The sequence below is a fragment of the Panthera tigris genome, chromosome A3 (assembly GCF_018350195.1).
Source record: "Panthera tigris isolate Pti1 chromosome A3, P.tigris_Pti1_mat1.1, whole genome shotgun sequence".
Lineage (NCBI taxonomy): Eukaryota > Metazoa > Chordata > Mammalia > Carnivora > Felidae > Panthera > Panthera tigris.
Genome location: NC_056662.1, coordinates 89,158,519 through 89,172,416, shown reverse-complemented (window position 1 = coordinate 89,172,416; position 13,898 = coordinate 89,158,519).

Genomic DNA, 13,898 nt, shown 5'->3' with positions numbered 1-13,898 from the left:
TCACCCCTTTTCCAAGCCTGGTTTCTAGCTTTCCCACTGGTTCTAAGGGCCCCACAATAACCTTCTAGTAGATTCCTTTTCTGCTTAAGTTAACCAGCACCAGCTTCTGCTGCTTGAAACTAAAACCTGCCACTGATCCATGGAAGGAAGTCTAGGCCAAATGCAGGAGAAGGTAAAACCCCAGGATGTGGCTGTCAGACTTGGAGAAAAAGCATGTAGAGACTATATGCACAAGATGATTAGACAAATAAAGGGATGAATGGAAAAATAGGAGGTCTTGGCTGGAAACCAAAATACTGGAGTTTTAAAGGTCCAAGATGTGGCTACAGGAGTTTAAAAGGCCCAAGGTGTGGCCACAGGATTAAGTTCCTGAAACAAGTCTCCCCTTGTAGTTATTAAAAACCCCTGGGATGAAGACATAGCTGAATGTAAAAGAAGGTGAGTCAAGTGCCACATTCTTCCTGCACACTAACCAGATAAGTCACAAAGAGGGCCATGTGAGCATCAAAGGGACAGGCGGGAAGGGAAGACTAAGGCTTTTTGAATGCCAGGGACTACGATGGGTATATTATAATTACTGCCTCTTCTAATCTTCACAACAATTCAGCAAAGCATTTTACAGATGAGGACATCAAGGTTCAGATAAGTTAAATCATTTTCCCAATATAATCCAGCCACTAAGAGGGGGTGCAAGGTAGCTTCAAGCCCAGTATGTTTGACTACATGGTCTATGCTTCTTCCTGTTGAACCATACAGTGTAGAAACCACACAGCAAGCCCTGTTGTAAGAGGAACATAGGGAACTGTCAATCTCCCTTGCAGAAGCTGCAAGGACAGCTGTATCCTCAGGAGCAAGCTGGGTGTCAGTTAAGGATGGGATGATGTGAGAGGCTGTGGGGGAGGGGAAGCTTGTCTACCACTATAGCACAGGTTTGGAGGAAGGAGGTCAGCATAGAGGACAAACCAAAGACTTGCAGAACTATGCAGATGAAAGCCCTGTATCAAGGAGTAATCAAAAGAGCTTGCATTCCTGTATGTGGCTGAGGATGAAATTTAAAGGTATGTATCTAGTTTCTGTGATAGACCATTCTCAACGGGGGAACAGGAGTGATCCAATTAAATAATTAACCGGAGGGGTGCCTGGGTGGCTCAGTCGGTTAAGCTGCCAACTTTGACTCAGGTCATAATACCGCGGTTCGTGAGCTTGAGCCCTGCATCAGGCTCTGTGCTGACAGCTCAGAGACTGGAGCTGCTTCAAATTCTGTGTTTCTGTCTCTCTCTCTCTCTCTCTCTCTGCCCCTCCCCTATTCACACTCTGTCTCTCTCTCTGTCAAAAATAAGTAAATAAATAAAAACATTAAAAATGCTTTTTAAAAAAATAAAAAATAAATTTAATCAGAGCATTTCATGTCTTTATTCAAGTCCTGCAAGGACTTTCAGTCTAACTCAGAATAAAATCCAAAGTCCTAACCATGGTCTACAAGAGCCTGCATGATCTGGCTCCTACCTACATACCTCCAGATCTAAACTCCTGCCCATCCCTCCTGCTCACCCACTAGAGCCACACTGGCCTCCTCACTGTTCCTCAATATGCAAGCCCACTCCCACCTCAGAACCCTTGCATCTGTTGTTCCCATGGACTGGAACACACTTCCACAGAGTCTGACAACTGTATCAGAGGGCTCTTCTCTGATAACCCAGTACACTCACCAATGCTTTATTTTATTTCTTAGAACTTATCACCACCCAACATGTATGCGTTTGTTTATTGTCTCCCCTGACGAGGAGGGACAAGCTCCATGATGTAATGGATTTTATCTGTTTTGCACACCACTCTGTGCCTAGTGCCTAAAACACTATCTGGCCTATGAGGTGGTGCTTGGTAAACATTGTTGAATGAAATCAATGGAGATTGCGTTGAATTGGCTGGTCAAAAGATTCTGAACAGAATTTCAGAAAAAATTTGGTTTTACTGATGCTGATAAAGATGTCTGCCTACTGGAGAACCTTTAATTTCCTTTCCCAGCCGGCTTCTGGAAGCTGACTATAACCTGTAGTTGACTCCTCATGGCAAGCTCTTCCTTAGGATGAGTCATTTCCACTGATGGGTAAGTTAATCCATTAATAGCTTCATTTTCATGATGTTTTTATAATCAGAAAAAGAAATTACAAAAGTTAATATGTGGCATATGGAGACAGAAACTTTGTTTTATATATGCATCTGTTTGTCTGTGTGTGTATCCAAATAAAATAAATTTATATATGATAAACCAGGGAGGACAACATAGAATATGCAATTCGTTTCTATTCCTGTGAGTACAACATTACTATCTCACCTTACTGATCCCCTAGAGGGTTGCTACACTGTGACTCTTCTATCTAGGTTTTTCACAAACTGTATGTTGCATCTCGATCTGCCACAGAACTTCAAGTACCACTGGATACTTTGGGTTATAAGGGCTAGATGCCAGAGCAGTTTCAACAAGCTGAAGTTTTTTTTCTTATCCTGGACTTGACTCAAATCATGTAACCCTTCCAGATTATTTTGTCAATGGGTTGGAGCACAGGTAACTCAGTAAATGTGGCATATGTTGCCTCAAGAACCCAGAATGATCTGCTATTTATTGTGCCTTTTTCTTAAAGGTATCGATGCAAGGTGTTTTGGTTTGGTTTCGTTTGGTTTTGTGGGTTTTTTGGCTACTTATTTTTTATTTTGAAGGTAACATCTCAACATTCCCCAGGCCACTATATCCCTGGACACTTCCTTGAGGTGACACCTTGGAATCTTTGTGGGATTTCCCAGCCACTCTGTAGTACATAATCAGAGAATTGAGGATAACTGCAACCTCCTGCTCTCTAGTCCTGTCAGAAAGAATGTCATCAATTTATCAGGTCAAAACAATAGCCAGCAGGATGGTGAGTAATCATAATGACCAAATTATGATCCAATGCCACTGAAGTAGTCCTGAGCGAAGAAAACGTACAACTGACCTTCCAGGTGAAAGCAATTGCCTCTCCTAGTCTCTACTTATTGGGAGATGGAAAAAAAGATCTATAGCAGCCTACCAGGTACCAGGGCTGGGTTGATTTTTCCTCCAGCAAAGAGATCACATTTGAATCAGCAGCTACAATTGAAGTTACCACTTGTTTAAGCTTATAGTTATCCAATAACATTATCCAAGACCCACTTCAAATAGGTGAGCGAAATGGAGATGTGATAAGAATCACCACTTATAAATATTTCAAGCCTTTGATGGTGCTTAATTACAAAAATGCCCCCAAATCGTTTGCAATATTGTCTTCAGCTTGTAATTTGGGTAGGGAAGGCAATCTCCAGGAACTTCCATTTGGTCTTTTCTACCATAATCGATAGGATCTCATGGGTAAGAGAGCAATGCATATGTATATTTTTATACCGTAACTGAATATTTCTACTCCAATTATACACTCAAGAACTAGGAAAATAAATACAGGATGGATTTGAAGATCCATTGGGCCCCTATGAGAAGGATGGTAGCCAAAATTTCATCCCCTAGCTCTTATAAGCCCACCCTTACTGGTGGACCACAATGGAATTCAGGTTCCTTAGAGATTAACTCTGACTCAGATCCCAGTAACTATTAATTCCTGAGAGATCTGGATATGTTTCTCTTTCCCCAGGCTAAGTTACCATGGCAAATAGGCACGAGTCTCTTTGGGGGAGTCTAGGAATGAGAGTTTTCACAGGGTCCTTCCTCAAGGGCTCCTGATTTCTCCTTCCTTCCAGGGGCCCTGGGACATTGAACTGATTCAGAAATGGAAAAAGGGAAAGAGGCCATGGCTCTTCACTGTGATGGCTTAAGTCAGGATTCTCTTTAAAGTACACCTAAAGTTGTTGGGGCTCCCCCCCCCCCATTTACACAGTTTAAGGAGAACCCTATTGGGCTGTCTGTTTTGGCCCTGAGTATCCCATGTTAACCACCATCAAAATTTCCTACGGGTCAAAATATTCTGATTATCACTCTAGCCCTGCTGCCTTTTATGGTAGCCATACTCACCTTTCTCTGTTGGGTAAGTGCCATTCCATGGCCTCTACCACTCTGGGATATGATTATCACCATTGAAATCAAGGAGTACATTTCAATAGCGAATATCCACCCCTGCCCCCATCCTCAGTCTACAGAAGACAGTGTCTTGTTTCTTGTGAAAACACAAGCCTCTTCTCACCATTTTATTTTTCTACGCCATAATGAAGGGGAAGTTCTCTGAGCCTTCTCAACTCAGGAAAGGGGTGAGTGAATGATAAATCCACATTTAATAAATCTACTCAAAGCTTTCAAACTACTAAAGTCTTTGGATTTTTCTATATCGTATCAAAGAGTTTCTGGTATCTCAACTTCATACAGCATACGCCACATCAGGTTTCAATCAGCTGATAAGGCAGTTAGATCCTCCAAAACTAAGCAAATTTAGGCCAAAGTAAAATTGTGTCCCTTATCTCTTGAACTTCATGACCACATATATTATCCATGTCTTATTTAAATAAATTAGCAAAATGTTACAATTTTTTTTGCTCAGTGCCATCTGACTTTAATTGGTCCCCTGGGACATGGGACAATATGACTCTTCTCATATGTCCGGATGTAATGAAAGGGGGTAGGAGGGGTATGAGAATTGGCTTCTGCTTGCAAGGAAACTATCTCAGGCGAGGTCATTCATTAGACGGGCTTCAAGTAGAGGAAGAATAAGTACAGCAGACAAAGGCAAGGAGAAGGTATTCTTTTGTTATCAAGATAGGCTCAGTGAGGTTCCAGACACCTGGTATCAACCAGATCCCAAATTTCCCCATTCGGATTTTCATGTTGCCACTGTTTCCTAATCTATGCCCTAACTTGTACCTAAAAGATTAGACAAGACTATGGGTTCAATTAATGTTAATCCAGCAACCCAGTTAACCTCAGCCACGTGGGACTACAGGAAGAGATTCTTTTAGGGCAGTCACGGGAACTCCCTGGTTCTCTAACCGTGCCTTGAAGCAAGACTTTAAAACCCTAAGACTTTCATTTTCTTTCTTTAAGCACATTTGAAAATAGCCAGACTAAGCCACAGCCTTTGTATTCCGTAGGCCCTTCACATGGCCTATCACAGTAGCCACTTTGATCACTAAGGCATTGTCTTCAATATAGACTTCACTCCAGGTACCACAGATGATATTTAAAGTCATTGCTCACCACTGGGCACCATGTACCCATGACAGCAAACCATCTTCTGATAGTAAACAGATTGTCACAGCTTTCAACTACAACCGGGTCAGGTAACCAATCCCACCTTTTCATTTCATTAAGGTAGTATTGCCTGCAATCACAGCTGGTATTGGTCAGAGTTATTTGTTTTAGCCAACAGAATATATTCTAGCATGTTTCAATGGAGAGAGATCTATTGTAGAATATCATCGATAAGAATAGACAAGGAATTTGGGGTGATAATGCAGCCAGGAGAAACACCCGACCTCATCATGGAAGGTCCCAATGGAAATTCTACAGCTATCGCTACAGCTTTTATAGACATATATGAGGCTACGGACAAGATAGCGGGAAGAATCTCCAATACAGCTTCTCCCAAAAGAAACAAATGCTTCCACCACCTGCTTTGTATGGCTACTTCCCATATAGCTCACTCCTAGCATCTAATTCTGCACAAGTATGTTTACTTGAATGAACTAACCAAAGCCTGGGGTTTTGTTTTTTTAATTTTCCATCTTCTCCTTTATGGGAAAGCATGCTGGAAGTGGGATGCAATGAATATTGGATGACCCAATCTTCGTTCCTGCAACAATCGGGAACACTTATTGCCCAGTAAATATATTCCTGGAAGTCCCTCTCACAGACACAAAAGCACTCCTATGTAAAGACCTATGTAAGAATGTTTATTACAGATGCATTTATAACCAACAAAAATCCATAAACAAGGTGAAGGCCCAACACTAAGAACATGGTAGAGTTCATTACAGTCCATATATATCTCTAAGTATTGTCATTATAATAATATTACATATTATTATAATAATTTATAATACTATAAATTATATTATTATATTATAAATATTATATTAATATAATAATATAGTATTATAAAGAAGAAAATAGAGTTCTATAAGGTGACTAGGAGGGATTTCCTCAGGATGATGTTGACTGAGAAAAGCAAGATAAAGACAAATGTATATTATGTGATCTTGTTTATGTTTAGAAAATTAAAAGAAAAAAGTATATATAATGCATATGTGTATATTATTATATGAATATAATAAAAACTATAGAAGAAATATACACTAGGTTTGGAACATGAGTTATCTGAGTAGATATGAAATAACATATGTGTAAGGGAAAGGGAAATGTAGAAGACTACATTTGAAAATTACAGGATGGATTCTGGGAAGGTGGCAACAGCAGCACGAACATGATTATTCAGTCTCTACAAATCTCCAGATAAAATAGAGGATAGCAAAACCAAAGCACATGGAAAATATTCATAACTAAGGTTGCCAGATTTAGCAAATAAATGCAGAATGCCCAGTTAAATTTGAATTTCAGATACACATTGAATAATTTTTCGGTATAAGTATGTCCCAAATATTGCATAAAAATAGAAAGACGAAACCTAAATGGGGGAGGGTAACCGTGCCAGAAAAAATCCCAGAAAGCAAGCCACCATATTTTTCAACACTACACAAAAACAACAGAAGAGGGAGCTCTATGAAATCAGAAAAGCTTTCCTGAACTCCATCTTTTTTTTTTAAGTCCAGGAAAACTAATTTCACACACACAAAAAGAAACAGAGGGGTATCAAGGTGAAACCCCACACAAAATTACTATAAGAAAAAAGAGAATAAGGAGGACAATAACATCCCCAAAGACAATGAAAGCATGCCAAAAAGACCTGCCCACAAAACAGGTAAAAATCGTAACCTACTACTTCAGAATGGATATCATTAAGAAAATGATAGAAAACACACACACAGAAAGCCTGGTTCAAATCAGAATTAGAAAAACTCAGATATGTTAAGAAAAAAAGAAAAAAAAGGAAAAACTCAGAAATGAGGGTTGCCTGGGTGCTCAGTCGGTTGAGCATCTGACTCTTAATTTCGGCTCAGGTCACGATCCCAGGGTCATGGGATTGAACCCTGCATTGGGCTCCACACTGAGCATGGAGCCTGCTTAAGATTCTCTCTATCGCTCCCTCTGCCCCTCTCCCTTGCTCACTCGCTCCCTCTAAAAGAAAGAAAGAAAGAAAGAAAGAAAGAAAGAAAGAAAGAAAGAAAGAAAGAAAGAAAGAAAGAAAGAGAAAGAAAGAAAGAAAGAAAGAAAGAAAGAAAGAAAGAAAGAAAGAAAGAAAGAAAGAAAGTGAGAGAGAAAGGAAAATCTCAGAAGTGAGGTAACAGAGAGGCACCTGGGTGGTTCAGTCTGTTAAGCATCCGACTTCGGCTCAAGTCATGATCTTGAGGTTTGAGAGTTCAAGCCCCCTAAGCCCCCTATTGGGTTCTGTGCTGACAGCTCAAAGCCTGGAGCCTGCTTCAGATTATCTGTTTCCCTCTCTCTCTGCCTTTCCCCCGGCTCACATTCTGTCTCTCTCTCTCTCAAAAATAAATAAGTTTTAGAAAAAAATTTTTTTAAAGAAATGAGGTGACAGAATTCAATAAAGAACATGAATCAAAAGGAAAAATCATTTCAGAAATGAAGGCTGAACTAGAAAGAACACACAAGAAAGTTAATGCTGCTGAAGAAAAATAGCAAATAAAAAAGAAGTAAAAATTTTAAATCAACAACAAATGAAGAGAAATAAAAAGAACAAAAGAAAGGTAAAGGAGATCAAACACACAGGTAGTAGGAATCCTTAAAGGAGAAAACCAAAGCAAAGACAAAGAACAAATGCTACACCCTGCAGATTAAAAATGAAACAAAACAAACAGCAACAACAAAAATTTTCAATAAAAAAAGATTTAAAACTTCATATTGAAAGAGCATACCACATGGGGCGTCTGGGTGGTTCAGTCAGTTGGGTGTCCGACTTCGGCTCAGGTCATGATCTCACGGTCCGTGAGTTCGAGCCCCGCATCGGGCTCTGTGCTGACAGCTCAGAGCCTGGAGCCTGTTTCAGATTCTGTGTCTCCCTCTCTCTCTGACCCTCCCCCGTTCATGCTCTGTCTCTCTCTGTCTCAAAAATAAATAAACGTTAAAAAAAAAATTAAAAAAAAAAAAAGAAAGAGCATACCACATAGCTGAGATTACTGACCCAGAACAACAAATATTCCAACATATTCTAGTAAAATTATTGGACTTTAAAGAAAAATTAAAATTCTCTGACATCTAGAAAAAAAAAAGAATATGTGACTTTTTTAAGGAAAAGAAAATTAGATTTGCATCAGGATTTTTTACAATAATGCTTTAGGCCAGGAAAAAGAGAGAAAAGGAATAACATAAGAGACACTCAAGGAAAAACAAGTATGAAAGGATTTTTATATCCAGAAAGATAACTTTCATATATAAAGGACACTGACAAACTATCAACAACATATAAAAACTGGGGAATATTGTTCTCATGAGCCCTTACTGAAAAATCTATCAGAGATATATCAGTGTCAGGCCACCAAAATAATTAGAGAGGCATTGATATAAGGACAGAAGTTGAGGATTCAATATATAATTACCTGTAAAACTACAAATAAATGAGAGCTAGGAGATAGAACATTAACATATAACAGATGTGTACTCTGGCAATGTAAACGTGATACAACTATCTTCTTTATTTTTATTTTTCAAAAACAGCTTAGTTGAGATATAATTCACAGGCCATATAGTTCACCCACTTAAAGTGTACAATTCAGTGCCTTTTGGTGTATTTACAGAGCTGTGCGTCTCTCACTACCCTCAATTTTGGAACAGTTTCATTACCCCCAAGGAAAATCCCATACTTTTTAGTTGTCATTTCCAACCTCCCCACCCCCAGCCCTACGTATCCAAGGATCTGCTTTCTGACCCTATAGATTTGCCTATTCTATATTTCACATAAATGGAATTACACAATATGTGATCCCACCAGCATATATGAGGGTTCTGATTTGTCCACTTCCTCTTTGGTAACAGCCATCCTAATGGCACAATCTCACTGTGATTTTCATTTATATTTCTCTGACAGCTAACAATGTTGAACATTTTTCAGGTGCTTATTCTTCATTTATAGATCTTCTATGGAGAAATGTCTATTCATATCTTTTGTCTATCTTTAAATTGGATTATTTGTCTTTTTTTTTTTTTAATTTTTTTTTTTTAACGTTTATTTATTTTTGAGACAGAGAGAGACAGAGCATGAACAGGGGAGGGGCAGAGGGAGAGGGAGACACAGAATCTGAAACAGGCTCCAGGCTCTGAGCTGTCAGCACAGAGCCCGACGCGGGGCTCGAACTCACGGACCGTGAGATCATGACCTGAGCCGAAGTCAGATGCTTAACCGACCGAGCCACCCAGGTGCCCCAAGGATTATTTGTCTTTTTACCATTGAGTTATAATTGCTCTTCATATATTCTAGAATCAAGTCCCTTATCAAATATTTGATTTGCATATATTTTCTCCCATCCTGTGGGTTGTCTTTTTACTTTTTTGATGGTATTCTTTGAAACGCAGACATTTTCAATTTTTATGACCTCCAGTTTATATATTTTTTTCTTTTGTTGCTTGTGCTCTCGATGGCATATCTAAGAAATTATTGCCCAATCCAAGGTCACAAAGATTTGTACCTATATTTCCTTCTAAGAGTTTTAGTATTTTAGCTTTTATGCTTTGGTCTTTGATTCATGTTGAGTTCATTTGTATCTATGGTGTCAAGAAAGGGCCCAACTTCATTTTTTTGTATGTGGTATCCAGTTGTCCTGGTACTACAACTCTTTTTTTAGATGGTAAGAGAGAACAGAGAAAACATGGGCAAATTTTTACATGTTCTCAGCAATCATATTGGTGGTAGTATTAGAAGAGCTATTCTGACACTCTTGATGTGTAATATGGGATAAAACAAATGAGTCATTTTCATCCCCTGTATCCTTGAGAATCAGAATTCTCAGCATAAAATAAAGAAGGCAGTCTTAATAGAAAAGAGGTTAAGTAAATGTGCTATAGTCCTGGATTAGAGTTATAAATATTAGTATGAATTCATGAATTAGTTAGCTCTAGCCACTGAGAAAAATCTAAAGACAATGACCAACTACATAGCACTGAGTATCCCTTAACACCCAGAGTGTAGTCTTGAAATATCCTTTCTCGTTGAAAAAAACAAAACAAAACAAAACAAACAAAAAAAAAACACAGTACTTTTGAAGAAATGGCTGATCCCAAATCTGGGGCAAAAAATGTACAAGACGGACCCAGAGCATCTCATAATACCAGATTGCAAGGAAGCTACTGAAGACTGCTAGGATTCTGTCAAAAGGACGAACTTTTGGAGCTAACTTGTGGAGGTTCACCACTGGCCATAGGACGATTTGAGCTTCAATAATAATAGTTATTACAAGGATTTGAAACTCGTCAAATATGTCTAAATCTAGGAGTTCATAATGATACTTTAAAAAAAAAAAAAGAGTTGGTTGGGGCACCTGGGTGGCTCAGCCGGTTAAGTGTCTGACTTCGGCTCAGGTCATGATCTCATGGTTTGTGAGTTCGAGCCCCACATCGGGCTCTGTGCTGACAGCTCAGAGCCTGGAGCCTGCTTCAGATTCTGTGTCTCCCTCCCTCTCTCTCTGCCTCTCCCCCATTCACACTCTGTCTCTCTCTCTCTCTCTCTCTCTCAAAAATAAATCAACATTAAAAAAGAATTAAAAAAAAAAAGAATTGGTCACCTTCAGAGGATGATAGGGAACCAATTTATTATCTTGAAATTAATAAATAAAAGAAATAAATATAACATTTATCCTGCTTTTTATATGAACTTCACTACAGGATAACAAAACAGTGGATGAGGGAAAATGTGTTTTTATAAATGCATTCCCACTAAAAAATGAAAGAGGAATGGTAGAATATCATGGTAGAATATCAACTTTGGTAGCCCCTCCCAGTGAATAATACAGTTGTCAGGCAGCTGTTAAGATCACAAAAAATGACAACCAGACAATGCACACTTCCTGTAGTCTTGCCATGTAATACTTAGAGTTTTGCCAAGGAGATTATACCTGTTATTTATTTTGTTTTGCTTTTTAAGTTTATTTATTTATTTTTTGAGTGAGAGAGACAGAAAGCAAGGGAGGGGCAAAGAGAGAGGGAGAGAGAGAGAGAGAGAGAGAGAGAATCCCAGGCAGGCTCTGCACTATGAACACAGAGCCTGACACGGGGCTCAAACTCACAAACTGTGAGAACATGACCTGAGCCGAAACGAAGAGCCAGACACTTAACCTACTGAGCCTCCCAGGCACCCCTGAACCTGTTATTTGATCCATCACCGGGATCAGCTGTCTGTTTGTAAGAACTACAGAAAAGAGAGGAACACACTGAACTGCACCAATAATATTTAAGTAACAAAATCCAAACTCTGGGTCAAAAAGCCTGCAAGCAAAAGGAAGGTTGGAGGAGGAGTTCACAGATTAAAAGATACTTACATGATATATGTTTAAATGGGCAAGAGTAAACTACAGTGTCTAGGAAAGCATATTTGGGTAATAAAACTATAAAAAAGAAAAATGCAAGGAAGTGGTCACTATCAAAGTCAGGTCTAACAAGTGGTTACTTATGTTGGTTACTTAGGAGAGGAGGGTTGTGTGCCTGGGATGGGGTACATGGAAAGGGCTTCTAGAATGACTGGAAAAGTTCTATTTTTGTTTATCTGGATGGTGCTTACCTGTAAATAATTCATTAAGTTATGCATCTTATTTGTGTGGTGTTCTGCAGTGATGCTTTATTTTACAATAAAAATATATATTTTAAAAGTTTCCTATACCCCAGTCACACCTCAGACCAATTAAATCAAGTTCTCTGGAGGTGAGACCTAGGCATCAGTATTCTTTAAAGCTCCCTGGTGATTCCAGGGGTGCCTGGGTAGCTCAGGTTGTTAAGCATCCGACTTTGGCTCAGGTCATGATCACACTGTTTGTGGGTTCGAGACCCATGTCAGGCTCTGTGCTGACAGCTCAGAGCCTGGAGCCTGCTTCGGATTCTGTATCTCCCTCTCTCTGCCCCTCCCCTGCTAATGCTCTTGCTCTCTCTCTCTCTCTCTCTCTCAAAAATAAAATAAACGTTTAAAAATTTTTTTAAAAAATAAAGCTCCTTGGTGATTCTAAAGTGCTCCCAAGTTTGAGAACCAGTATGTAAGAGGAATGGCATTTCGCTGTGCTCAGTACCAGGGACCGGGGTTCCAGTCTTCACATAGTCACACTTCATAGCAGTGGAGCAGGCGTTTTAACCTGTAACCACAAGAGCTGACCTATGTGTTATATGGTGAAAACAGTTTACTTACCAGACCTATGTGTTATATGGTGAAAACAGTTTACTTACCAGAAATCAGGATTGGACAGGCTGATTTTTTAAGTCCCTCCGAGTTCTAGAGCCTGATAATCTAAATAAAAAGAAACAAATCGTATATAAACAATATAATTGTATAAAACTTTTAACAGTTGCATACATGATAGGATCTCAGTTATGCATCTATATGAAAAATTTGTGTATGTGTATGCTGTTTAGAGTCCCAGCATGAAAAAGAATTCAATATATATGGTTTAAAGAAGAGATTTAATGAACGAGCGATACACAGAGGTGTGGGCAGGATTACTGTATTCACAGATTTGCAACAGTGAAAAGCTGTTACTCCAACGCTCCAAACCTGAAGAACAAGAAGAATAAATGTTTACTGGAGCCCAGTAAGAGCTGGAGCTGTGGAGGAGCCATCTGACAGGAGCTGTAGTTGTCAGAGGATATAGCCATTTACACTGGATCCATTCTCTTGTACAGCTGTGTAGATGACTAGACCACAATGCATGTGTCCATTCTATTGTTATTGGCAAGTTTTTGTTCTCATAAATAATGTTGCTAAGAATATTCTCAGACACGCTTCTTGATGAACATATACACACATTTCTGTTTGATATATATGTATGAGTGAAATTTCTGGGTCATAACATATATCAATCTTCAGCATGGGCTGCCAAACGGTTTTTCAAAGCACATGTACCAATTTAGATTCTTACTAACAGTACATAAGAATTCCTTTTGTTCATGAATATCTGCTGAAGAAGAAAGACAAAATGGGAGTATCTACACAATCAGATATAAACATTTATTATAAAATTGGCAATTGAGACAGTGTGGTCTGGGTGAATAGAGAGATAAATAAACCAATGAGAAGAATAGAAACTCCAGAAACAGTCCCATACATGTATTAAAGACACTGAATTAATGATTAAGATGGCATCGTAGAGCAGTAGAAAAGAGGCCATCTTTTCAGGAGATAATGTTGAACCAGTTGAATATACTTACCCAAGAAGAGAAACTTTACCCTACCTCTCACCATACCCGGAGAGAATCATTTCCGGGTGGATTGCAGATGGAAATGTGAAAGGTGAAACAATAAAGATTGAGAAGACAGCCTGGGAGAATATCTTCATGACCTTGGGCAAATTCTTAAATAGAATACAAAAAGCACTTTAGCTAAGAAGGAAAAGATTAATAAATTGGATCCCATTAAAATTAAGACTATTGTTCATTAAAAGACATCATAAAAATACAATAGTATACGGCACATATTGGCAACGATATTTGTAACACATTTTCTTAGTTCAGACTGCTAGAACAAAAGTACCATAGACCGGATGGCATAAATAATAAACACTTATTTCTCACAGTTTTGGAGAATGGGGAGTCCAAGATCAAGGTACCTGCAGATCTGCTGTCT